This window comes from Camelus dromedarius, chromosome 5 (genome assembly GCF_036321535.1).
Source record: "Camelus dromedarius isolate mCamDro1 chromosome 5, mCamDro1.pat, whole genome shotgun sequence".
Classification (NCBI taxonomy): Eukaryota; Metazoa; Chordata; class Mammalia; order Artiodactyla; family Camelidae; genus Camelus; species Camelus dromedarius.
The window spans coordinates 17,618,400-17,644,538 of record NC_087440.1 but is presented as its reverse complement, the minus strand read 5'-3'; the positions used below and the strand labels follow the sequence as shown (position 1 = coordinate 17,644,538).

Genomic DNA, 26,139 nt, shown 5'->3' with positions numbered 1-26,139 from the left:
AGGGTCTCTGATGTGCTGGTACTTTTCTCAGTAAGCCCTTTTTGAGACGACACCTTTTGGTGATTTAAGAATTGAAAGAGATGTAAACAAGTGCACGTTCCTTGTTGAATTTATAATAGTGTTCAACATAGAGGTGTATTGCTCATGATTAGGAATCGGTGGTTCCGATTCCTACTTTCCCCAAAGTAGAAAGAATACAGAGCCACAAATACTCTTGCTGTAAGTTTAACCATACCATCTTATCGTAATGTCTTCTAATGAAATATTTTCTGAATTATTTGATGCAGGTGTGTATGTTGAATGGGGGGTGTGCAAAGAATGAGATGAATGTGAGCACTCAGGGATGAGCCTAGAGTAATGCTTGAGATGTTACAGTTCTGGCAGAGCATTTACCAATATCCAATCCTGTGGTTCCTCAGTCTTAGCAAAAAAAAAAAAAAAACAAAAACCACCACCACCAACAAAAAACTACCGTGCTTCACTGAACCCTAACCTGGTTTCTTGAAAGAGCTGAATATAGCCTGCATCTTTTTCATGGTTCTCTATTTTACTTTGAACAACCCATAGCAGAATGCATCATCAATAAAACCAGTAAGCTCTGATCCTAGTTGAGTATACCACATTTTCGCCCTCCGTGTTACTAACGACTTCTTCTTGAACAAATTTAGCTGTACCATTTCAGAAAACAAGCTGACCAGAATCCTCAAGCACCTCTGATTGTAAGAGGGGTTTTCACTGCAATGCATGAGGGTACGCTTTCAGGCATTCCATACGGTGAGAGTGAAGTTTGAGAAATGTACATCCAAACAGGATGCCCAAATTGTGTCCACATGTTACATAAGCACCTCATCAACTTGTGGATAACTGGTAGAAAAAAAAGTGTAAAGAAATAATAATAGGATGTTATAAGAACTGGAAGGACTGTAGAGAAAGGCACATCTCAGTCTTTCATTTTGAAGATAAGAAAGACTAAAGTCCAAACGGGTGAACTGATTTTCCGAATATCATTTAGCCATTAAGTGACAAAGCAAGGACTCCTGACTCCTCGTCCGGTGCTCCCCTCCTTCATACCATGAGATTCATATAAGGAAGAACTAGCTTCAGATGAATTCTCTGGTGCTTGTTCGGCTGTTTCTTGAACAAACTTAGAAGCTTTAAATTCTACCCTGTCTTCCACTAAGATGCCCCATTCCATCACTGGGTAGGTCTTATTATCTAATATTCTTAACATTCTCAAAATCTAGTTTCCTGTAACTGTCACCCATTGGACCTGGGTCTTCTCCTTAGGGCCACACACATCGAACCTGCTCCTTCTTTCCAGTTGCAGTACTTAAGCTATTCAGAGACAACTGAGGTTTCCTTGTCCCCACATCTCAAGCCTTCCTATAATTTTCTTTTCCAGGATAAGCATTCTCAGTTCCTTTAGCCCTTCATGTGAAGAAAATAGAAAAAGTTTGTGTTTTTTCCCACCAGTTAATTAGTCCACATTTCCCCCCTTGTTTTTAATTTTATGTTTAATTTTTACAAATCACAGTGTACAGTTCTCATAGCTCAGTTGTCTGGCCCCCAACCCCTAGTCCTTTCTGATCTTTTTTGAGGTTGAAATTTAAGACGAGGAGTCCACTGTCTTCGCAGAGGAAAGGCGACTTGGTATTTACCGTTGAGCGAGACTGTGTCCTTTCCCCTGTGAGTTTTCAGTTAGCTTCCCTCTCCTCCAATGGAGAGGGTAGGGGTGAATCAGCGGGATGGTGCCAGCAATGACACAGGCACATAATAGCCATGGTTAGAAGTGGCCGCTTGCCATTCTGCACAGAGAAGACTTGTGTGGTCAGCGAAAGGCCTTGCAGTTCACATCATGTTTCCATTGCTGGCAGCATACGTACAGGAAGAAAAAAGTGAAAAGTGGGTTTATCTAACAGCGTTAAGCTGCCTAAAACGTGTGTTTCCAGCCCTAGGGGACAAAACCATTCAAGAATTTGTAAAATTGTTCCAATGAATTCATCAGATTTTTCGCTTATTATTTGAAACCAACTTAGAAGGGGATTTAAAAGGCTGAGAAAAAATTATTTGAATTCATGTGATTGAAAATGGCAAAGGCTTAAGATTTTTCTTCTTGGGCCTCAAACTCTAACCTTGTGTACCAAATTTCCATGTTTTCAGACTGTTCTCTTCAGAGGCCTTTCTTGGAGAGGAAGAGTAAGAAGCTGAGGGGCTGCAGAAGGAAGTGGGGGCAGAAGGGAGACGGGATGTAGTTACAGACTGCAAGTAATGATTCCAAAAACTGAATTGCCAATCAGTTAAATACAGAAAAGAGGACTGAGTTCCTAAAGTGCTGAAACAAGAATTAAAAAGAAAATAGTAGATGCCGATAACTTGACCTCCTCAAAAATGCCCTATAGTAGCTCTTGTTTTCCTTTCACATCTAGATAAAAATGAAAAGCTTTATGTTTTGTTTTCAATTGATATTGCCTAAGAAAGATATCCAGCATCAGAGGTGGAAAATTATTCAGATTAGAGAATTGTCAGAACAGAGGCTGTGTGTGTGTGTGCATGTGCGAAAGAGAAATATTTCAGGAATGCATTTACCATTGTAGTCTTTTTAGAGCCAGACATCTGTTCTAGCACCTTAGTTTCGCTATATCCTGTAACCTTCCTTTCCATTTGCTTTATCTGCCAGGAATATGCTTACCTGCGTAAAGAGCTTTTTTTTGGGGGGGGGGGTAGTTAGGTTTATTTATTCATTTTAAATTTTATTTTATCATTATTATTTTTAACCGAGGTACTGAGGATTGAACCCAGGACCTCCTGCATGCTAAGCATGCGCTCTACCGCTGAGCTACACCCTCCCCTTAAATAGCTTTTAAACTAGCTCTGAGAGGGGAAAAAAAAAGCTCAAGCACTTGACGCCGTAGTTAGAGACCTGCTCTCTTAAATCCAGCAGCGGTTCATCGTGATTTACATTGCAGATCACTGCCTGCATCAGACCTTCGCGCTAGGAGGGCATGCGAATGAGAAGGCCATGTTTTCCCAGTGCAAAGATTATAATTACAAAACAATTCCAGGGGCAAGATTTTGCTGCTTTCAATTGCTCTCCCAAGTCTCTGTTTACAGTATTTCTTAGTTAAATGCAACATTCTGCCCTGGATACCACTGAGGAAGAAGGAAAACGGTAGAATTTCAGAGCTCCAAATGGGGCCAGTCTAACCCAGAGGGAAACTCTGAGAAATGGTGGGAGTTGGCAGCCTCCTCGGTCCTTGTTGGTTATTCGTGTTGTACCAAGTTCTCTTTTTTGTGGTCTTTCTGTCAATGTTCCTTTTCTTTTCTCCTCTTCCCACCCTTTTTACTGTTCATTTGAGAAAGACAGGCGGAGAAGAGGGGAAAGGTGGGAAAAAAGAAGATGAACCTAAATCCTTTAGGAAGGATCATCCTAAAAGTAGAGGGAAAATTGACCCCAACAAATGTCATTAAGTACCTACTGGGTTCTATCCAGTTTCAGATAAAGTAGGCAAAGGCCCCTCCTCTCCCCCAAGAGAAGACCAGAAGAACTCAACAGTCTAGAAGACTATATGAACATCAAAAACATTTTAAAACATGATAATTGCCTCAGAAGACACATGGGAGCACACTGGAGAGCACAATTAATGCTGGGGAATACCAGGGGAATTTGAACCTAGATTTGAAGGATGAGTCCTCCAAGGTACATGCTGTGGGAAGGTGAGGAGGATAGAAGAGGAGACAAAGAATCTTTATAAAGGTGTGATTTTAGAATGTGAGAACTGGACCATGCCTTCATCTCTCATTTCACAAAAGGATAAAGAAAAACTGAACAAAGTTTCTGTTAAGACTCAAGTGCGGTTGTATAGGAAAGGTATCCATTAACCAGGAAACTCATCAGTCTGTCAGGTCTGTCCACACATCCATTTATCCCTTCATCTCCTCATTCATGCACCCAGTCTTCCATCCCTATTGAAAGACCCAGAGTTTGGTGGGAGAGCCCACTCCCTTCTCAGTTCACTGCTCACTTATAATAACACCCCAAATCATTTTATTTCATTCTATTTGTGAATGAGAATAGGGTCAAACCCCAATTGTTTATAGACATGTAGGGGAATAGAGATGTTGATTATGCCAAAAGGGCAGATAATCCCTTCTGTTTGTTTGGATGTGAACAGATTTTAATGCTTAGATAAAATGGGGGCTGTGCATGACATTTTGATAAAACACTCCAAAACATAAACAAATAAAAAACCAAAACCCCAGAACACTGAGAGGGCCACCCAATGAGAAGACCAGAGGAACTTGACAAATACTTGAATATGCGCATAGCCATCTACTGTGTTTACATAGTAATATCAGAGACTGACACCTTTTCACCCTCCAAAGCTATCAGCAATGCCATCAGCTGATTGAACACAAAGGATGATTTTGGAGGGGAATCCTCTCCACAATTATCCTTACTAAGAAGGCATATCATAACAAGGCTTAATAATATGTTGCAAACTAACTAAATATATTTAAACTCAGTTTGGAAGAAACTCTATATTTCTATACACTTTGGGAATTTTTAGAGAACCGTTTTCCCAGAGTATCACAATTTATGCTATGCCAGGGCTCCCAGTTTCCCCCGTAGGCAGAGGAGGCTGCATGCCAAACTCCTCATTTGACTGTCCAAAGATCGTGTGGCCACTACATATGAAAGGGAGCCTTCTCATATCTTTGAATAAAATAATGCTAGTGGTTGGTTGATTAGTAGTTACTTTTCTATGGAGAATGATCACCATGACCCATGGAAGACCACTTATGGATACCAGTATGTAGTCACCATTTATTTCTTGGCCTTTTTTGGTTCATAATCTGTCCTTTTCTGCACAGTAACTTGGGTCTCCCTCCCCACCTCTGCCCCGTCCAGTTTATTTATAGAGAAATACTTTTAAAAGTAATAATAAAATGACAGAGTTTAGGTTTAGCTTTTTACTATAATTGCGTCCTAGTGATGATCCCTGTATAAACATGGAAACTTTTCACAGTCTGTTGGGGAGGAGGGAGAGAAGTGGACGGGGATGATAGGAAATTCATTTCCTATCCCTTTATCCTCCAAAAGCTTTCTGAGTCATCTGGCAAAAGATCATCTTTGTATGTTTCACTTTCCTGGTTTCTGAAATGGGTAGGAGACCACCTGGCTATAACTGACTTGCTGGGCAGAAGTGGTAATGTGCGAATCAGGTTCTTTCAACACCCATGTGGGTGGAGGTCTGGATTTCATCAGTCTCACAGGAAAGCACTATGTGTTCTCCATGAGGCAGGGCCCGGAATGGGCATCATGGCCACAGCTGTTTTATGCATGGGAATAGTAAAGTATTTTATGAGATGATATGCATGTTTTAAACGTAAATTTAGGGTGTCCCTCTGTGGGGAATGGAGCCTTCACTCTTTGGACCTGTATGGCTCTGGGAAGATAGCAGACAGAAGAGAAGAGAAGACTTTTCACTTATGTATTAAGAACAGTTTTAGTTCTGACCATATTTGGTCTGCCATGATACATTTTACAGAATTTATCATGTCATCTCTTTGGATCTTAGGAAAGCCAGATGCATATCTTCTCCCCTTCCTGGACTGGACATTTCTTGAGGATAAGAACTATATCTTCTGTGGTACCCAGCACAGTGCTAGGTGTGTGTATATCTGCCATCTGATGGATATTTATTGAATCATCAAGCTCCTTAGCCTCTCTGTACCTCAGTTTCCTCATCTATAATAGTGATTTCATAAGGGTTGTTTGGTTGATTTCATAAGGATTAAATGACTAATCCATATGCAATTCTTAGAGCAATGCCTGGCACATAGTGAGCAGTTGATATTTACCTGGAATATGGAAAGTGTGTGTGTGTGTATGTGTGTGTGTGTGTGTGTGTGTGTGTGTGTGTGTGTGTGTGTGTGTGTGTTCGGGGGTGGGGGGGTGGGATTCCTCTTCCTCTGCTTTCTGGGAATGAAGCAGAATGAACATGAAAACTTAGGGTTCTGAGAGGAAGATGCCATGCAATTAAAAAACATTTATTATATATTTCAGTCACTGAAAGTTATTGTAAAAATTCAAATGCTTGGTTTATGACAACTAAAATATAGATATAGATATAGATATCTTCCCAGGGATTAGTACCTACTTGACAGAAAGCAAATATAAAAAAAGTAAAAGGAAAAAAAAACTGATAGTCACATTTATAGTTAGGTTATAATAGCTTTTCATTCAGAAATTCTGTTTTAAAATTTGCTTCAGTCTTATGACAGATTTGCTAGGAATACTGTGAAAATTAGCAGTTTGGAGACGATCAAAGAGCTGAGGGAGGAAAAAACAAAGGCTCGAAGCAGATTCTCTTGTGTTTGGGTAAAAGACACAGAACAACACCGCATTTCTCTCACATCCAAGGACAATGCTTGGTATGATTTGGGTCCAAAGGAAATTTCAGAAGAGCTCTGTTTTGGCATGGTCATGGTCCTTCAGGCTGAGAGGTGGTTTTTTGTTTTTTTGTTTTTTTCTTCCTAGCCTTCTAAACAAGGATATAAATTTTCCAGAATGTTCATTGTGCCTATAAAATAATGTGACACAGCTAGCCATATCAGACAAGTGCATCCTGCTCATCAGTGAAGGGATTCTAAAACTTAATGAATCCTTAAGGCCACTAATGATGTCTGGATGTTCCTGAAGCTATTACCTTAGATTGCTTCTGACATTTGTGTCTTCATATCAGAGCGCTAGCATTCTTCATTTTCCCCCAATACACACTGAGCTTGCTTAGCAGATGAGTATAGGTCTGTGTGAGAAACGTACACAACATTTTAGACCTGTGCTGTTCAACGTGGTAGCCATTAGCCATGACATAGCTATTTTAAATTAAAATTAAGCAAAATTGAATGTTGTTTCTCTCTCATACTGGCTACATTTCAAGTCCTCAATAATCAGACATGGCTAGTGGCTACCGGCTACCATTTTGAGACAGCACAGCTTTGAATCTTATCTGTTACTGCAGAAAGTTCCATTGGATGGTGCTGCACTAGACTACAGGTATAAAGCAAGAAAATTTACCAGCTGCTAAGAGAGAGCAAGTTTGCCCTGTTTTAAGAAAGCCCAACCTGTGAGAATGTAGGCTTACAAAAAGAATAATTTAGGAAGATTTCAATCTCCTCAAATGGCAATTTGTAATAGATTCTATTCAACTACCTCCACTGATTTTTCAGTGTTTATGGATCCTTAATTACATTTTAGACAGCAGTTAGAAAAGAAATAAACATAAAATAAAGTAAAATAAGATAAAAGGCTTTAATGAAGCACTGAGTCATAGGAAACCATGCAGCTGGAAAATTTTATCCAGGTGTTGGAGTGATATTTGAAATATATATCCACATATATATTTGAAACCAGCCACCTTGGATTTGGGTCCCAACTTTGCCTCTTGCCAGATGGTGGCCTCTTGGGCAAAAACAGGCAAAACTCACCCACAGGATTGTCCTGAGAATTCCTTGTAGGAGCATATGTGCAGCATAAGCGCTTGGTAACTACCAGTCCCTTTCCCAATTCCTTTCTTCCTCCTCACCTCCTCATCAGGGTCTTCCTTCGACTTCTTCCTTCCTTGTGTCCTGGAGCCCGGATCCTGGCACTTTCATGCTGGCCACTGTTTCAGGTTCTAGCCATGAAGGTCAGATAAACTCCCTTCTCTGTCTGTGACATCCCCCTGACCAGTCACCTTTTCAGATAATACCATGCTTTCATTCAGTCAAAATGTGCATCTCCCCCTGGGAAGGAGCACCAGCAGTGGGAAGCACATGCCCCACAGCAGGGCACTGATGGGGAAATTTTAGGCAACTTTTTATTATTCCTTCCTTGAGTTACAGCAAAAGGAGTAAACAACATTAAAGTAGAAATCAGGATATGTGAGTGTAAGGCTGAGTGCTTCCAGCTTCAATAAGGACCACTAACTGCCTCCAAGCTAGACTGGCAGTTCTTTGAGGGCAGGGACTGGGGCTGTCTGCTCCCTGCTGTATCTCCCAGGGTCTAGCACAGTGCCGCTCACTTACAGCTGCCTAGTGCAGATTTGTGGGATGAATGGATGACGGGGGGACAACCTGCCTCCCTTGTATGTGCTTTTCTGCTGGACCCAGTGCCTTTATCACCCAGTGCCCTGACTCCACTTTGCCTCTTGCATTTCACTATCTCTGGTATCACTATTGCTGTACGTTTTCTGTTTAGAAGGTCCCAGGAGCTCCATTGCATTATTCCATCATTTCTGATTTCTCCATAAAGCTGTGGCTGGGAAACAGACTCTACTGTGTAATTATCCTTGCAACACTCTTCTCAAAGACTTCCAATTTAATAGAATTACCAAGATTTAAAAACATTAGAACAAAAATGAGCTTGTTAGAGTAAATTAGGCTTCATAAATGTGTTCCCCTTTTATTACAAAACATTGATTTCTGTGGTCACCTTCTCTAAATTATTGAAAGCTGAGTGGACTGCCTTAGTTGGCAAGGAGAAATGTCAGCAAGCAACTACCATGGAAACCGAGGAGGGGATGCATGGGATAAAGAAGAAATAAAGAGGAATGGGGGACAGAGCTGGCTCCGTTGTCAAGTGCAAATCATCATGAGGAAAGAGACACACGCCGGCCTTGGGGTAGCACTGTTAGAATAATGCTAATCTGGGAGAGGAGTGGATAAAAATAGTATGCTGAGGGGTCAGTATAAATATGGAGCCTCATGGTTCTACAGCAGGAACAGGAATTCTTGTTTCCCAAGCAGGAACATCTTTGCTCATGATACTGGAGCTTGGCCTTGGTCTAACACAGACTGACCAGCAGAACTGCCCTGGGGTCTCTTTTCCCCCTTCCCAGAATGAATGTCCTCATCTGACACAGTCAGTGATGCTTGCTGACCCCACTGTTCACTGGGCTCTTGTGTGGGTTTACCAGCCCCCAAATAATCTGCTTTAGGCTCTGAGCTTCTTGGAGATCATAGTAATCAGCGTGGGGAAAGCAGAGTGGCCCTCTCTGGAGCCTCCTAACCACCAGTTTGGGGAGGAGAGCAGTGGCTGCGGCCAACCATAATAACTTCCCCACAGGCGCTGGTCAGAGGAAGGGCGAGGGAGGGGGCAGCTGCAGGCTGTTCCCAGTACACAGTCATTTTCACCACAGGGAGAGGAGCGCCCTCCATACTGGGGGACGGCTCAGGAGAGAGGCTGGGTTTCTTGAATTAGAGCCAGTGGGAACTACCAGAGGTGGTGACCTCATACTGCTCATTTGCTCTTGGGGAAAAATGTAGGCTCTCCCAGGTCAGTGACCAAAGCCTTGGGAGCCTGCTGTGACTCCCTGCTGTGTCTTCTGGGACACAGTGTGACTTCTTTAGGAAACCTTCTGAACACTGCTCCCCTTCAGTACCTGGATTAAATTCATTTAGAAAGAAGATCTCCAAACAGTAATAATAACAACAATAGTAATAATAGCAGCTGATAACATAGCATTTACTTACTATGTATCAGAAACTGTTGTATGATCTTTATATATGTTCAGTTTATCCTCACAAAAACTTTATAAGATAAAGGTACTGTTATTCTTCTATCTTACAGAGAAAGAATCTAAGCCAAAAGAAGGTAACTTTTCTGAGGACATAGATATGTCAGTAAATGCCAGTAAGATGGTAAGGTAGCATCTGAAATTTGCACCTAAGCATTTGGCTTCAGGGTTTGGAGTTCCATATCCCCTACTGAGAACATACCCCTAAAATTGAATATCCGTTAAACACCTATTATAGGCCTAGCACAAAACAAGCTTTGTGGGGTGGGTCTATGAATTTGAGTTTATATTCTGAGATGGGGTAGGGTGGGGGAACAGTTTCCTCCATTCAGGAATGGGTAAATAATTTGCCAGGTCCTATTTCATTTTATTTTATTTTATTTTACTTTATTTTATTTTATTGGGGGGCAGTAATTGGGCTTTTATTCATCTATTTATTTTTTTAATGGCGGTAGTGGGGATTGAATTCAGGACCTTGCGCATGCTAAGCATGCGCTCTACCACTAAGCTATACCCTCCCCACCCCCTTGCTGGGTCTCTTTTTAAAAAATTATGAAGAATTTTCACATGTTGAAATTAAGCCACAGAGCCTTAAACCAACCATGGGATCCTTCTGAAGGAGGCACAGGTGACGTACTATGAGGCTGGCCCTGACTCCCCCACCTCCCACAAAAACAAAACAAGATCTAAAGACAAAGCAAGTAGCAGAATATTTGTTTAAAAACAAAGTGGAATGAAAGTGCTTGAGGTGAAATCTGTGAGAAACACAGCATGCAGTCAAGAAAGTGGAGGGTACGCCTACCCTAGGGAGGAATGCTAGCTACGAAATTAAGACATTACTTCCCAGGCAGGCGCCGAGTTCCTGGGTGAGTGATGTGGCGCATGCGCATCGCGTTGACCACCCCGCCCCCAATATGTCATATACAGTTAACACTTGTTCTGAAACAAAAATTTCTTAAGTTCTGTCGGGATAGTTGTGGAACTATTTTCATATCTTTGGAGCTGCAGGTCAAAACCAGCTGTGACTGAATCCGTGGGCAACAGGAGCCCAGCTGTATTATATTATCACGACTTCCAAATGACCACAGCCTACACGACTGTTGGTTTCACAATCAGTCATTCAAAAGATGCTAGAGACCAGAGAAGAAAAGGTCTAAAGGGGATTTTTAGTTCAAATCAGCTTGCTCCAAGGGCCTGCTCAGGGTCAACATGCAGGTTGCTGGGGAAGGAGCAGCGTAATTACCATTATTTATAGCCCTGCACTGCAAATGTGGGATTTTATACAGTAGCTGTAATTTGTTTTCTATGTAACCAACACAAAAAAATGCATTCCAGTCTCCGAAATATGCTGCTTAACATTAAAAGTGTTTTGCCTATGTTTTCCTCTAGGAGGTTTATTGTATCTTGTCTTATGTTTAAGTCTTTGATCCATTTTGAGTTGATTTTTGTATATGGTGTAAGGGAGTGTTCTAGCTTCATTGTTTTACATGCTGCTGTCCAGTTTTCCCAACACCATTTGCTGAAGAGACTGTCTTTATTCCATTGTGTATTCTTGTCTCCTTTGTCGAAGATTAGTTGACGCTTAACATTAAAAGGCAGCAGGCTGTCTCTCAATTCCAGGGCTTCCTTCATTGCTCCTCCCCCAACACCTTCCCTGCCTTGAGCCTCACACCTGTTTCCCGTTCCCCTCTATTCCCTCGCTGCCCTCCCTATCCTGTACCTGGGTCCAGGACACAAGTGATCCTGGCCATCTCAGAACAGTCTTGCTTCAGTCTGTGTGCTCAGGGCTGCATCTCAAGGAGGATCTGGGCACATCTGGCTGCACAGTAGGAGTGCCACACTCCAAAGTGCAAAAATAAAACCACAAAAGATCAAAAGAAAAGCATCGTAGGCAAGAAATTACCCTTATCTTTATCTCCACAGAATCCATCAAGTACAAGCATCTAAGAGATGGCAAGCGGTAAGATAACAAAAGGGAAACCAGAGGAAATTAAAAGCAGCCACCGGTCATTAGCCCTTCAGCTGGCCTGGGAGGGCTTAAAAGGCTCCAAGAGGGCATCCCACAGACAGAACCTTCATTAGGAATGGACTCAAGCAAAATAGACAACCTGCTGACCATCAGGACTTAAGCTGACAGCCTGGCTAGGCAAAGTTAAAGCAGGAAAGCCAGTTTTATTTATACTTTGCACACTATTTGGGTTGTTTTCTCCCTTGCTTAGTATATGCATTCTTACCTCTTCTTGGGGTTTGATGTTTTGCTTGGTGAAGTGTAGCTAATCTTCATCTCCCTGCACCTGCAGCTGTGCTCAGGGACTCCTGCAGGTAGATGACCCCACTGAAGCCCAAAGAACTCCACTGTGGCAATATAACAGCTGTGATAGCTCTTCCTCTATTTGCAATTTGTGTCTAAAATCAGCTTCTAATCTCTTGACTGGGTCAAGTTTCCCTATATTTATGATAATACTTGCCTGCCCATGCTTGAGCAAATTTAGACATAGTATTAGAAACAGAACCCACCAAGTTTTTTTTTCTAGAGTGTATTTCATTTAGGAGATGTTCAGAGTATGACCTGGGTCAGTTATGAGCTGACTACCCTCTTTATAGTACCAATGCTTTATTCAAACTGGGGTATAACTGATTACAAATTACAAAGAAAGTTTGGGCTGAAGGTCAAGATCCTGTCACTCTGATCTCAGTTATTTATGTATAGCCATATACATGCTACAGCTTTTAGTCCATTTGTGCCATATGCATTCATATTTTAAAATATTTTATCGTTGATACTAGGCTGTTGTGTTCTGTTGCACAGGAGATACACTACATGACTTAAGAGGAGCCATTCATTTTTGTGATCTTGGTGGATGGCGCCCTCTGGAGTTGTACAAAAATCTACATGTCATATGTGGCATCTTTGGGTATGTCTGTTCTACAGGGACAAAAGCAGTAATTATTCAATAACACAGAGTAACAATACAGAGATGACAGTTCAGTCCCTGCCTATCAAAAAGAACTGTGACAAAGGCAAATATGTAAAGACAGAAAAATTGCACTGAGTGCCCTAAGACTGTTTTTGTGGTTGTACAGCGTGCTGTTGGGAAACAGGGAAGGGCGTTACTAAATCTGCTTGAAGGAATCAAGGGAGACTTCACAGAGGAGATGACATTAGACTGTGTGGTCTTGAGGGACGAGTAGCTATTACATGGAGTGCATAAAGAATTTCAGGCAGAGGAGTCCTTGTGTAAAAAGACATACGATAGTCAAGTGTGCAGCTTGTCGAAGCAAGAAATTCTGTAGAGCTAGCAAACGATGGGGACAGTGGGGACAGGCAAGAAGGGGTGTAATGAAAAATACAGTTAGAAATGTGGGGGGTAGGGCCAGATCACCAAGGACTCTTGTATAACTGGACATCTACGATAAAATTTTTCCAAGAAATGAATTTCATACTGACCGCTTGCCCAGTTAAGCTCCAGTCAGAAAAATGACAGCCAGTAAGGCTCTGTCTTGCCTGTAAGAGGCGGCAAAGTAGTAAGAGTATGGGCTCTGGAATGAGAACGCATGGGCCTCCCCTCATAGTTATTTAACCCCTGTACACATCCGATTCATTAGCCGTTAAAGGCGATTATAATAGTTTCTGCCTCGTAGAGTTGGTGTGAGTTGTACATGAGATAATCTATTGATGTTCATTCGTTTGTCAGTGTCTGGTATTTGGTAACTCACAGTAACTCTTGGTGGATCTTCTTACACGGCTGCTACTTCTCTTGCTGCCCCTACCCTCTGTCTCCTCCTTGTCTTCTAGTTATTATTATTAATTATTACCATTGCTAATGTCATAAAGCCCACAGTCCAGATCTTCTCCTTAATCCTGCATCTCTAGATTGGAAATAACTAGTCTAATGGCAAACCTCAGGCCATTTGAATATCCACTTGCTATTAACAGCACTGAAAACAGAAGAAAATGAGGTAGATCTTAAGTATTTTCTCCTTCTCACATAAAATAACTTCTTTTTTTTTTTTTTTTTTAACCCTACTGTCTTATGGCATTCTCAGCTATGGAGCACATGAACTATTTGCTGTTCATTGCTTTACCATAGTTTTCTTTTTTCCCTCCAAACCATAGCAAAAGTCAGTTTAAACTATTTTAAAAGAAATTGCTGGAATGGAGAAACAATCTGAAATTTTGCTATTATGTCTACTTTTCCCTTCGCCTTATATACACTGAGAGAGAGAGAGAGAGGGAGAAAGGGAGAGGGAGAGGAAGGAAGGGAGGGAGAGAGAAAGAAAGAAAGAGATGAATTGATTAATACCATTGGCTTCTTCGTGAAGTAATACTACAGTCCCTGCATTTAAGCTGACAACACAGGCATCTTTTTAACATTTTAATTAAATGATGGCAGAGCAAGCCTTTCTGCTTTCCTGATGACAAGCCTTGGCTCATAGTCAAAAGCTCTCAGTTTAGCTTTGACAAGATGAGGACACTTCTGAGAGACCAAGGGCCCCCTGTAGCTTAATGCTCCCTTTTCTTTTTCATAACAACATTTGGTGTGTGACTAGAACATAATGTTTGGGCCCAACAAAAAATGGTAGAGGGACAGGCCTTTTGCCAGCCTTTCATATCTCTTCCCAAAGGTGCACTCACAGTTTCATCTTTCTGTTTATACATCAGTGTTCATAACCCTAAAACCATTGCAAGAGTGACCTCTAAGATATGGCAGACCAACAGCATTGTGCCAGGCTCCGGAGCCCTGGCAGGCCTGGAGCAGCTGGCCGTGCAGTGACTCAGTGAGGCAGCCTTGGGGATGGTGGGGGTGGGCGGGAAGGAGATGGACGCATCTCCATTAGCTGCTGATCAGAAAGCCTTGAGTCTCCTAGGCATGAAATTATTCATAAGTCTGACTCTGCAACCCGTCATTAAGGCAGAAAAGTAGGTTTGCCTTACTCCTTCTGTACGTCCTCGCATACTCACTTCACGTACTTGGACTACCTTTTTGGGTATCTTTTCCTTTTTAACAGAGGACAGGGAAACCAGCCTTTATTGAACAATATTTGAGGCACTAGTAAGAGTTCTGTAAATGCTGTCCTGATCCTTGCATTAATTGCCAGACCTTTCCATTTTCAGTTTTACAGTTACGTAACTTGAGACTCCAAGTTCAGAACAAGACGTGTAGCCCAGATTCATCTGATCAAAAGCCTTTCACTTCTGCTACTTTTCAGCCTTTAACATTCCTTCATATCAGCCTTAGAGAGAGATGCAGTCTCCCTTAGAGATGCATCTTGGTTCCTGTGGACCCTTAAGGATCACACTAAACATCCTAAATAATCTGTGGGCTCTTGGCAGGAGAGCTACATCACTGCTTTAATCTATATATAACTTAGGGGGCTGTGTTATAATGGGTGAATGTCATAAAACCGTGTGGAGCAAGAGAAGCCAGATGAATACCCTCTGGTTCCATTTATGAAAGTCCAAAAGTAGACAAGACTAACAGCCAGTGTCAGAAATCAAGGCAGTGATTATTTGCAGAGGACACGAAATGAAAGGGGCCCCAGGGGCTTTTGGGGTGCTGGGCATGTTCCGTTTCATGTACTGAACTGATGACAGGGGAGTGTTCAGTTTGTGAAAATTAATCAAATCATACACCTGTGATTTGTGCACTTTCCTCTATGTTCATTCTATTTCAGTAAAAACATTTCCAAAAGTTGCATCAGGCTTAGTAATCAGAAGTTTTAAGCAACTCCTTTGACTTATCTGATACCTTTACAATGTATTGAGATTTTCAGGAAAAAAAAAGACAATAATAGTTTATAAAAGAAAATTGCCTTCCATATCTTCCCATTATTGCCGGTGTTTCATCTCCTATGTTGGGCTTAGATGAACATTTGAATCCCAGTGTGTTATCATGGTTTAAATCCTCCCGTTGAAATTCAAAAGTAACTTTTCTCCTTTTTTCCTTCTGCTGTAAGATACCGATTATGATAAAATGTGGTTCATGTGTTAACCTTTCTGATCATTATAGTAATCACTGATACATTTTACCGTATACGTAAAAGGTTAGAATTTTGTTGGATTACCAGCCTCTACTTATATGTTATTCACATAAGAATAAAAGAAGTTCCTACCAAAAGAAAAATTTTGAAATAGTGAAACACTGTGATTCCAACTAGAAAATTTACATACAATATAATGAATGTTCACACCCTTTCTGGAGCCACCTACTGCAAATAAATATGAAAATAACCTGCATTAATTGAATGCTTATTATATACTAGATACTGTTTTAAGCGTATTGCATGGGTTGACTCATTTATCAGCCCTATGAGAGAGGTCTCATTATTTTCATTTTACAGATGAGAAACTATGGCACACGTATGTTATGTAACTTGCCTCAGATTATTATACAGCCAGTAAGAGATAGAGCTAGGACTTAAACCTACTCTGTTTGCCTCTGTCTTCTGGTAAAGGGCAAGCAGTTCATTCTCAGGGTTTCATTCCCTCACCCTCTAATGCTTAAAAAAAATTCTGTTGGTATTTCGGAAGTGGTTTAAATGGGAAGTGGTGAGGGCTTGGCAGCCTTGAATTAAGAAAAATGGGAGACAATCTTATAAATTAAAGGATAGCAATGATTATACAAAGAGAGTATTGAGTCCATTTGATGGAGAAGAAAGAATGGGGGATAATGCAGGAGGCAGCAGAGCGAATGATGTAACTTAGAGTAGCTTTGTAAAGGACTTTGATGCTGAAGGTAAGACTTTGTCTACAACTTGATGCCAACTAGTGCCCAGTCACAGTGCAGTATCTGTTCACTGAGTCCAGCGCCAAACGAAACACTGAATGGCCAAGTATCACAGTTGGCCCAGGGTCCCCTTGATCAATATGGACTCCCGTTTACTTTTCCCTTAGAAGAAAAGTCAGTATCCACGTGTTTCCTTAAACCAAGTTCTTAACCCAGGATGACATTCTGGAGACCTTTTTCTTTCTACCATAATGTTCTTCATCACAAAAATGCCCTCAAAGGGCAGCTTTCTGCCAAGTGCTGATGATAGACACTTAGCTCCTATCTCTATGTCTTGCACATGGGCAGAGAAGTTCATTGAATAAAATAAATGAGCTACTATAGATTAATCAAACCAATGAATCAAGCCAATGTATCTGCTAACCATCAGGTTTGAGAAATCTTGCATGTATTTGCTACTCTTTTCCCAGATCCTACCCCAAATCCATGAAATCCTATGCATTGTTGAGGAAGCCCTGCTGAAAGTGATGTGAATGCCAGAACCTCCAGGAAGAGTAGAAGGAAGATACTGGAGCCTTAGGTACCCCTGGTGCTACCTCAGAGGCACTGTTTCTCTCCCTACACCTGTGGTGCAGAGCAACCTGTTGACTCTTGTCTGCCATGGTGAACCAACTACCATATAACTGGTGAGCCATTAAAAACCTATTCAGACGTCTGAAACATTTAGAGGATGATACTCGAGGACTTCTCGTTTTGAGCTCCTTTGATGCTTCTTACTCTAGTTTGTGTTTAACAATGATCATCATCAAAGATAATATTTACGAGTACTTAATTGCTTATCAGGCACTGTGTTGACTGCCTTACAAACATTTTCTAAGTAGTGACAACAGTCCTGTGAGGTAGGCGGTAATACCTTCCCTAGTTTTAAATGAGGAAATAGAAGCTTAGCGAGATCCCATAATGTGCTCAAGGCCACACAACCATTAAGTGTTGGAGTCAACACTGAAGCCCATATTGTCCTGATCCCTAAGCTGGCACTCACTGTTATATACCGTATCTGCCTGTAGCAATCCCATGTTTCCATTCCTCAGCTCTTCACTCATTGATTTGACTTGTTTAAAGCGTTGGCTTCAGTGATTCTGATTTTAGAACTCTTGTTCAGTTGGCACACAGGCTCTGGCTTTGTAACTGTACTCTGTGATCAAAGTCAGTCCTGGGACCCACAGGTCACTCCCCTGATCCTCAGGCAAGCAGAAGACCTCACCTACCTACCTTGGGATACCCCCTAATAGGAAATACTATAATTTTGCATGCTTGAGCAAATGGATGGAGTAACATAGAAATTGCTTCTCCCTTTTTATTTCCAACGGTCGAGCTGGACTTGAAGAAATAGATGCAAAGCAAAAACTCACTCCATATTTAGTTAGCCTCAAAATACACATGACCTGAGAGCTCCCTATTTAGCTCACCTCCTTACTTCTGCTGCAAATGTTTGCTGATGCTGTAGCTTACAAAGCACACATCTGCAGGGGCCTCAGAGCCCCCCGGTACACTCTTTCCTATGATTAGGTAAATGTCAGTGGAAAACCACCATGTATTTAGTGCTTTAATAAAACTACAGTATTGTTTATTTTGTGGCCTCAGGTTTCAAAAGGGAAAGAAATAGCCACATTAAACTTTGCCCCTAAAACTCCAGCAACTCCCTCCAGGACATTTATAAATGTTATCCTCCTGCCACCCAAGCTATGTTTTCACCAGAACATCCTCCGCTGCTAATTCTAGTCGATAATCATAGGACTGGCCAGGGTCATTTGCAGGCTTTAGGAAAGAAATAGAATCCAGATTGTGTGTCACAAGAAGCATAACTTTAATTCCTAACTTTCAGCTCCTTGATGACAAGGTCACCAAATGCCAAACTTAGATCACGGAACAGTAATTCTGCCAAGAACACAGAGGCACGAAATCCATCTCAGCTTCTATTTCCCCAACTAGTCCTCACAGAGCTTCATCACCACCTCCAACCTCAGTGTGAAGCTCCAGCTCTGTGCATTGCACTGTCTGGGACAATGACAAGAACTAAGGGGTGACCAAGCAGCTGCCCTGACTTCACAGTGCCATCAGATCCAGGTGGCTCTGAGGTGTCATCTCAGGTGCTACTGACGCAGCCGTCCACTTGTTTGTAGCAGGTTGTCACATGGACAGTGGGATTTTTGTAGGCCAGGAAGCCTCCTCTCACACTCCTCCACTTGTTCTCCAAAGCTTGTGTGTTTTTAAAAGAAACATGGTTAGAAATTACAGATATCTTAAAACACAAATATACTGCATATTTGAAACAATATAATGACATACATTAACTCTCACACATGACTATCCTCACCGTCTTTTCAGAGAGTTCCTTTTTTTGAGAGGGAAGAGAGGAACCCAATGGCTTTGGGTACCAGAGACCTGGAATGAGACAAAAGGCCCTTGGTAGAGAATGAGAAAGGGAGGAAGGGATCAAATGGCATTCTCCTTCCTCACTCCCCTGACAGACCGGTCCACATGCAAATTGTATTTGGTACAGTTGCTAAGAACATTGTGAGGTTTCTATATATAATAAATAAATTGGGTATTTCCCAACTGTGTGGCTAAATATTACTGTTTAACTTAACACTTATTTATTGAACTATTATTTTTCATGATGCCATCTATTAAGTTCCAGGTTCTGTTTCATATAGTGGTGGTTTTTTTTTTAAATTTTTGCCAAAACTTGTGTATTCTGTACTGTAAAAGCTTCACTGACTTTTGAACAAAAGGTCTAAATGGAAGAGATAATCTTTTATTGGATAAAGGCAAATAGTTTCTCTCTTATTGGGGTTCTTGGACATAACCGTGAGCAGGGTCGTGGCACACATCCTTTAGCAGTAGATAACTTGTTGTCTGTGGAATGGCTACAGACTGAACCAGAGCAGATGTGAGGATTAGCCAGCAGAAACCAACCTTATTTTAGACATGTGCTAAGACAAAAAATGCTGAACACTAGCAAATAAAAAGGAAAACATTCATTGTAGCTCCAGACTTCACTATCTTCCAGTGTTAAGGATGTATAACCACTTCGCTATGTTCCAGAATAAATGAGAAGAGTATTAATGTAAAGGACTGGAACATTCATTTGGGAGGGAAGAAATGGGATCAGAATTAGGAAATTGGCTCGCGGAAGAAGTCCTTGAAGGCGTGAGGGAGGGGTGGTAAAAAGAAGCCCTCTAATCTTTGTTTACCCTTCCTCACAACTGTGAGAGGGACAAGATCCAAGCAGAAAACGGTGAGGGAGCTCATTCCTGGGGTGAGGGTGACTCTCCCCCATCCTGTTGGAGAAAATGTTTAGTCAGCAAATGTGACAGTGGGCCTGTCTTCCGAGGGCGAGCGAAGTGCAAGCTGGCAGATCAGTGCCTCCTTCTCCCTGCTGGACCCACACCCTTCTCGTCCCCCTCGTCGGCTTCCTAAAGCAGCGCTCTCCTTTCCTTCTCTTTCTGGGAGTCACCTGCAAAGGCCAACTGTCAGTAGACATTAAAGCTTCATGTGGCTGCTTTCACTACATATGAGGTGCAGTTTACCAAATCTGAGGGTCCCCTACGTGACTGGTGAGACTTTTAGCACCATCCTGGCCCAGGATTATTGTGCCAAAACGAGGGGGAGGGGCAGCAGGGGCAAAATACACATGTCTCCATCTTTGGGCTAGATGCCTCATTTGTCCGGCCATCTCAGTGCTCCAGGAACCTGGGTATGGGAACACCGACCGGATCTAAGTGGGAAGGTAGGAGAGTGCTGCACTGCCTTCCCTCCTCCTGAGCAGGTGCAGGGCTGGTTTCTCCAGCTCCGCTGTGGGCCAGTCCCCGAGGCTGAGTAGCAGCAGCTGCCTACTGCTCTCTTTCCTGTTCCCCCAGAGGGCTCTTCCTAACTTTTCACCTCTGAACTTAAAATATTATTGACAGTCTGTGCCATTCTGCTTATTTCTTGACTGTATTTTGTCAGTATTGCTCCTTGTGAGATGTCTGAAAAAGCTGACTGACTGTGCTTGGAGGCTAGCATTTGAGAGACTAGAGGTCTCCAGGTGTTGTAGATGCTGTGAAAGCAAACACTACCTGGCTCCAAAAAGATGGGTCAGGAGGAGGCTAGGAACAGCATGAGTATAAATTGGAGGGTAGAGGAAAAGCAGGCCTGCTGTTGGTGTGGAACAGTGTAACATGTTGAGTGGAGAGCGTTTCCGCTGCCTGTTTGTCAACCGTGGAACCTCGTGTTGACTTCCCCCTTCCCTCCCTGTTTCTCGTCCTTCCCTCACCTTCCTCCTCCACCTCCATCATTCTGTTTTCTCAAAGTCTCCATCTCCTCCTCTGGAACACACCTCCTCTTATTTTTTTCAAAGAAAATTACTAGTTTTAATTTTTTTGTTTCACATACATGCTGAATTATAATATTGGTGCATATGTTAGTTACTTTAACGGGCTGGCAAGCAGGGAGCACGACTTCATACCAGGCCAGAGAAGATAAAAAAGTCAAGTTCAGTTTCCCAGCATTTCAGCGAAGAATTGGGTCTATTGACCTAGTTGCAATTCTAATCTTATAAGACAAAGAGAAGGATGTGGATTTACTTATAGAAGTCTGTTAAAAATTAAATGCACCAGGGGTGCTTAGTAAATATAATTTAATTCCACTAATAAATTGTGTGGATTAGGATTTATAATGCACTGAAAATAATTTAAAGGACAATAGACATTACATATGCATTTATGCTCTCTTGTATTGATAGGAAAAATGTGACTAAGAGTCAAATGCTGGTGTTTTATATATAGAAAAAAATTTTTAAACTGAGTGCATTTCTTTGAGTTTGAACCCACTCATATTGCCTGGTTCCCAGCCTGCAGTTCTGTGTTGTTCATATTAATAACTGCAGGGCGTAACCCACATAAAGAAGGCAAACTGTTTACAATGGAGGTAGTGCTGTACCCTCAAACAGTGCACATCATAAAAAAAGGAACTCTAAAGTTTTGTCAGTGTTTTTGAGAAGCAAACATTTGTTGAGGACCTGACTGGTTATTTTCAGGGAAAGCGCTTCCGGGAGACAGAGGAAGGGATGAGGAGCTGCCCTGGCTGATTTGCTCCCCCTTTGCTGCAGTTCTCCTATTCAGATCTCCATCTGCCCTTCCTTGGACAAATCTGTCTTTGGAGGGTACTCCTTTTAACGTCTTTTCTTCATCCCAACCTGCATTTCAATGTAACTAATTTGGAGGCTTGATGCTGAGCACAGCAGGAAATCCCCACCAGCACCCCCTGCACAAACTGCCTCCTGCTTTTACAAAACCAAATGCCAAACTGGTTTCACAATGGAGATTTTGAACACAAAAGTTGGCTCCATCATAATGTCCACCCGGTGGTTATGTGAATGGTTGTTTATAACTTGTGTTCAGTTTTCTAGCCAAGCACTAGTGTCGCCTAAAATTGCTACTGTGAGAAAACCAGAATGCCATTTTGTAAGCCCAGACTGTTCATCTAAGTTTTGGAGAACTGCTCTTCTTTCTGCAGAGCTTGCTAAAGAAAGATAAACAACTCTACCCACACAATGGGGAGCTGGGGAGCTGTGGCTCTTTATTAGGTTACATATTACTGTGGGGATGGGCAGAGATGTGTGCTTTAAAGGCGGTTGCCTTCTTGTGGGGTAAAAATATGCTAAATACCAGCAGTCTCCACAGATCCCTGAGTTGACCTTTTGTGGATCCTTTACTGAGAAATTGATCTGCCCCTTATTTTTTCCCATGATCACACCAGAAGCTTAATTTGGATACTGTTATCTATTGTTCTTATATTGTAATGATAATTTAAGCAACTAATTTGGCTTAAAGTAATCAATAGTTGGTATCCGATAGCTGAAAATCAGTGACCCTATTTTACCCCATAATTGTTTGCTAGACATCATCTTGACCTCTAAAGAAGCTATATGTGATGAGTAATTGAATGCCTGAAGATATGTTGGATTTGTGTCTGAGGGCAGAATACAATTTTAAATAATTTATTTCACCTGCCTAGAATTATTAAATTTCAAATGAACAAATTAATAATAAAATCTGTGCAGGATGATAGTAATAATCTAATTTTTCGATTTAGACTGAATTTTGAATCAAATTTGTAATTTATTCAGTGATGATAAATTTGTACCTTCGTAACATGAAATGATTTCAGGGATTGGCTGTCATCTTTGGAGCCATCAGGAAATAAGTACAAGTGGCCTCATGGGGGAATTCAGTAATTCCTAGCAATGTAATCAGATAGAAATAGTAACTTACGCCTGTCACTGCCGATGACTGCCTTCTGGGCTACGGGGATGAGAAATAGAGGGCAATGCTTAGAGGGGAAAAAAAGCTGTTTCATGGAGACCAGAGGATGAGAGCCTTTGAGTCTTTGCAAAGAATACGTGGAAAATAAGCTCTCGTAAAATAAAAAGCATTCCTCAATAAGCGGGAGGTTGGAAGTTGTCAGATGTTCTACCGTCCTAACTAGTATGGAGTCAATCCCAAAGCGAGCCAGGGATGGAGTGACTGAATCTGAGGTGTGAAGGTGCCTGGACTAGAACTGGAAAAGTTATCTGGAGTTTAGGAAGTAAGTGCCATCTTATAGGTGACCTCTAACCCCTTCCCCCTTCCTGAAGGGGATATTAAGATGTTTATGGCTGTTGAGAGGGGTCAAGACAAGTCACACGGCTACCTCTTCTTAATTTCTTTTTGGCAGGACAGTGTTGTCCTTCTAGACTGATAGGGAAAGCTACCTGCTTGCTGAGATCCCTACATGTTTACAGTCAAGTGTTTAGATGGAGGTTTATGTCACCTGGTCACTTTCAATTGAATGTATTAACTGGAAATGTCCTTAACAGGAGAAATGCTTAAAAACACCTACTTGGGCCTTGGAAACTGTTTTAAAGCATCTTGATAGGGTGATAATAGAAGCACAATTCTCTCCTTTCTAGAAGCAGACTATCCCCAGCACCAGTGGCTACCAAAAAAAAAAACTGTGTTTGAAATCGATGCTGTTTTTCCTCTGTTTCCCTTTTTAAGTCAGATGTCTGTTCTCAATGTTAAAGGTCAAAGGATCTTCATGAGCAACTGTATGGCCAATTATTTTGTGTATTATCACTGAGAAGTGTGTTTACACATCTTTTAAAATTTAGGTGAATCCAGTCTTTCCTCCTAATCTAAGAATTTTCATGATAATAAAAAAATTCCATGAATAATCTTTGTGCCTCAAACTTGGGTGCCCACTTCCAAGACAGACTTCTTAATCCCTTGCATATCAGGACAGCGTATTGCATAAAGCACAAAGCTGTCCTGAATACACTGTTTTCCACCAGATGCTGCCATCTACTCCATGAAGTACTTACCATGGCTTAAGAAGATAAGATTCTGCTAAATGAATTGAGACTTGACTGAATCAATTCTATGATCTGTAAAATGGGATTACTAGAAGTGGCAGAGAGCTCTGTTAGTATTTTTTTTTCTTTTTTGGTTTTATTAGGTAGAATTATTACAGTTTGACTGCACATATACATACTGCATGTAAATACATATATATAGTATACTGCACTTTTTTTTAGTTTACATATGTGTACTGATCATTGTTTCTAAGAACAGATTAGAGCTTTAGCTTTTTAAACTTATAAAGTTATCAAAGGAATAAAGGCAACTACAAAATAAGAATCAACAGAATGAGGTAATCCAATCATAAAGGACAGTCAAATGGGCTTATGCATATTCAAGAAATCAGTCATCATAGTTATAAATAATAAGTAGTTCATTTGTGTCATTATTGTTGTTATTATTTTTTAGATTCCTCATATAAATGAGATCATATGGCATTTTTCTTTCTCTTTCTGGCCCACTTCACTTAGAATGACAATCTTCAGGTCCATCCATATTGCTGCAAATGGCATTATTTTATTCTTTTTTATGGAGAGTCCTATTAGTATTATACTCAGCTCAGACATCACAAAATTCAATGTGCCATCACTGGATCAGTTCCAGAATATATGTATATCTTACTTCCAGACATAACCTGGACATCGTGGAAGCCACATTAACTCTGACAGTCTAGGTGAGCAGTCTGTAGTCATTTAGCAATACACTGCATTTTCTCATGTAATTCTTTCCCTTCTACAACCAGAGACTGTCTTAAAACAGAGACAAAAAGGGTGGGATTATGTTGGAAACTTCTTCAGGCTGTATAACTGCTGTAGCCTGAAATATAATTTGCAGCCCAGCTATGAACTTTTGAACTTATAAATCCTTCGTTGACACAGTTAGTTGGGTTTAAGACCTCTTTTGTATTATCTCACTAGTAAAATAATCCAAATTTTTTCTGACCAAATTTCTACAACTTTTGGAGTAGAAATAATGTGCTAGGGGAACTGCTTATGCTGTTCTCAAAGCTGGGTTTTGTAAGGAAGAAAATATTTGTGTAGATGAAATCATTTATTTGATTTACATGTCTAAAATGATAGATCAGTTAGCTATATCAAGTAACCCTACTCTACAGAGAGAACGAAGACACTGAAGGAAATTTCAAAACAGAGAAGCAGCAGTCTTTGTTTTGGAAAACTTTATAATCTATTTAGAGAAACCAGCCTAACAGATAAGAAAAACATTTAATACTTGGCAGTATAAAAAGAAGAAGCAATTGAGATGGATAGATTGAGCCTATATGTGGTAAAGAGATATAAAGGTGATTAAAACACAGGTGGAATTAATCAGAGAAGCCTTCAAGGAAGAGGTGGACTTTGAATAGGATTTTGATAAAAGATTAGTGTAGAAAAATTTAAATGAGATAAATAACCTTCACAACTAGAGACATGAGAAAGCCCTGAGCAGAGAATAGGAAATTTTCTTATCCTGAGTAAATGCCACATTTAGAAATACAGTAGAAGCCCTTTCATCTGACATATATTGGTTGGTTAATCAAAAAAGAACATTAGAAAGGGAATCAAAATATGGAACACGTATACCTTAAACATTTTATTTTAAAGTAAAGGCCATAAAAGTACAGTCAGTCACAGTTTTTTCAGTGTAATGCCAGGGTATTTCCTTTGAGTTGGATTCTGTTGATTCTTTTTTCTATGACTCTCTTGCAGTAACCACACCCACATGTGTTATTCTCAGTTCCCAGGTTCAGTTGGAAGCACGATTGCAACTTGGAGACATTTGCTAACCAATATGAGTACAGTCTCCTGCTGGGACTCTCACTTCCCACAAAAAGTATTTATGTTTATCCCATCTACACAAAGTTTGAAAGCTGATTTTTCTTCAGAACATACCTTCAAAAAAATCCTTCCAAAACATCAATGTAATTTCCCTAATAATAATAGTTTTTTTAAATTTTCATGTCATATTTAATTGGTTAATTTATTTTAATTCAATTATATAAACAGTATAGTAAGGACAATTACATTAGTGGGTTTAGGAACATGTATTGGTGACTATCAGAAAGTAGTCAACTCATTTTATGGGAGTAGACATATGAACATGTATATGGACTTACGGATGATAACCTGCTGAATGAGAGAATTCAGTATGTAGAGAGCCTCATCATATGTATTTTAGAGATGAATGATCTGTTTAGTAATAAAGAAATACTCTGTTGAAATAGCTATTGTAATACAGTTATGAAGGTAGGTGAAAAGATGAGCCTAGATGTAGGAGTCAATTGCAAGTGATTCTAGAACTTGAAGTCAGAATAGCCGGAGGTCTTCATACATCACCCGTGACTCTAATCCCTAGCGATGATAAATCAAATGCTAGAAGGAGAAAATTAAAACAGCTGCGACCAAAAAACAG

General features: G+C 40.8%; 1 protein-coding gene across 11 annotated transcripts in view; it reads left to right on the top strand.

Moving 5' to 3' along the window:
* SEMA6D (semaphorin 6D) overlaps nt 1-26,139 on the top strand; it is a 518,009-nt gene that overhangs the window by 128,132 nt on the left and 363,738 nt on the right. The window contains exon 1 of one of the 11 annotated variants that reach the window (XM_064485624.1): nt 16,603-16,974. The exons of the other annotated variants lie outside the window; for them this stretch is intronic. The gene's annotated coding sequence lies outside the window, so the exon portion shown is untranslated. Of the gene's footprint in view, nt 1-16,602; nt 16,975-26,139 lie in introns of those variants that run through there. 11 annotated transcript variants of the gene reach the window in all.